We start from the raw sequence: 2,232 nt of genomic DNA on the forward strand, positions 1-2,232 counted from the left end.
GCAACGCTGCTATATTCAGGTAAAACTTGTAACTTTATTTGGACATATTGCTTTGTAGGATGGAAGATCAGGATGGACGTGACATATAGGGATGGCACCAATAACACTTCCATGACATTCTCGTTGGTACTACAACGTTATATGTAAGAATGGTTTCTGCTGTTATGATATTTCATAATCAGGTGAAATGGGTGTTGAAAATACATGATGACTCTTGCACTAAAGTGGTATCAGCCGGCTGTCCATTCAGATAAAGAATTAAGTGTAATTTAGATTTAGTTTTGATTTATATACTTTTTACCATTCATGTTGCATTAATTTCCTTATCGGTATCGGTAAATTTACCTCATTTTAATGATTTTCGGATTTACAAATGCAGTTTAATATTCACACACATACACACACGTATATATATATATATATATATATATATATATATATATATATATATATATATATATATATATATATATATATATATATATATATATATATATATATATATACGTATATATATATATATATATATATATATATATATGACTGAATCACGAATAATTGGAACGTGATGTACATAAAAATAAAGGCAAAAGCCACGAAGGAATGTGAAACAGTGGAGAACCGTTGCAAGGCCTTTCGACTCTCGTCTTTTACTTAGTAAACTGATATAAATATGAAAGTAAGTTTACAAAGAAAGTTCGTATAAAGGAAAATATATACCTGGAATCCAACACACCTGAAGAATTAGCAGACCTACCCAAAACAGGTGTGCAGTTTAAGAGCTTTACGTTTGATTTCATTCAATTGCTAAGAAGCATGGATAGGACAAATAAAAGATTACACAGGGCAGTAACTGGGTCCGCCCACCATCGCTCCCCCCCCCCCCCCCAACCCCCCCCGCCCCACCCCCCCCCCCCCCCCCCACACCACCCCCCCCCCCCCCACCCCCACACACGCACCACACACGCACACACATAATATGTTATAAAATGCAATTCAGTAAATTCATTCTGGTACACAATAAAAATTTTTTTCGCAAAGTAAACGCTTTCACAAAAAAAAACATTAAACATGCAGATATAGAAAATATCTCTATGGAAACTAATTTGTAATTAAGTCAGAGTGTTACCTTTAAGGTCATTCTTAAACATTTTACTTAAACAAGGGTCCAAATAATTGGGACCCTTGAATAAGTAAAATGTTTATGGTCATTCTTAAAGTTTTGCACAAAGCTTTGTGTTGACTGGGTCACTAGGAAAAAAATAATTATGGTTGAATGCATAAAAACCTCGTGAATTTGTTTTCCTGGAACTGAGAATTTCTCGGAATCAGGAATGGCGAATTGGCACTTTAAAATCGAAATTATGCTGATGCAATAAATTACCTTGAAACTTTTGGAGAATTACGCCAAGGGTCAGAAAACCAGTTGGAAAAACAACATCGCTAATGGAAAGGGAATGTTCTTTTGCCAGAGTAACGTAAAATCAACGTTGAATTGGTCTTTCATCCGAGGAAAATTATAACGTTATCAAACTGTTTTTGTTTCGAGTGTGAGTGTATTTTGAATTACAGATATAATGTCTTTTTCGCTATTTATTTGTAAAACTGATTCACTAATTGCTCACTGCATAGTTAGAAAAATATGAATGTTTTACCTTTACTTAATTCGTATAAGTACAGTTATACTTTGGATCATAGTATCGGGCAAAGGACATTACATGAAATTACTGTTAATCACCTTATTATAGCTATTTTAGTGTTTTATCAAGCAAAAAATATTTTGTTTTCATGGTATATCCTAGAATGTGGTCGTATATATATGTTGATCATTGGCTACAGTACAACATTCTGACATCATCTTTAACACCTCTGATGTGCTAAAAAAAAAAAAAAAAAAAAAAAAAAAAATTAGACATTCCCCAATCTTTATTCGCAGTTACTTTGGTTGTTACTGGACGAGTGGGTTGTGTATTGGGCTACCAATCTGCCAGCCCGCCAGCGCGGAATCAGAGGAATTTATTGGTACCTAGACACGTAAATAAAACTCTAATCCTTCGGGCCAGTCCTAGGAGGGCTGTTAATCAGCTCAGTGGTCTGGTTAAACTAATGTACTTAACTTCAGCGATATTTAAGGTAAAATTGGTTTTATTTTATCAACATCTGTTCACAGATTCTATGAAAATAACTCCTGGTATTGGTCGCAGTCAAACTATTGCATTCCCATAAAGTGTA

The sequence above is a fragment of the Macrobrachium nipponense genome, chromosome 3, assembly GCF_015104395.2.
Source record: "Macrobrachium nipponense isolate FS-2020 chromosome 3, ASM1510439v2, whole genome shotgun sequence".
Classification (NCBI taxonomy): Eukaryota; Metazoa; Arthropoda; class Malacostraca; order Decapoda; family Palaemonidae; genus Macrobrachium; species Macrobrachium nipponense.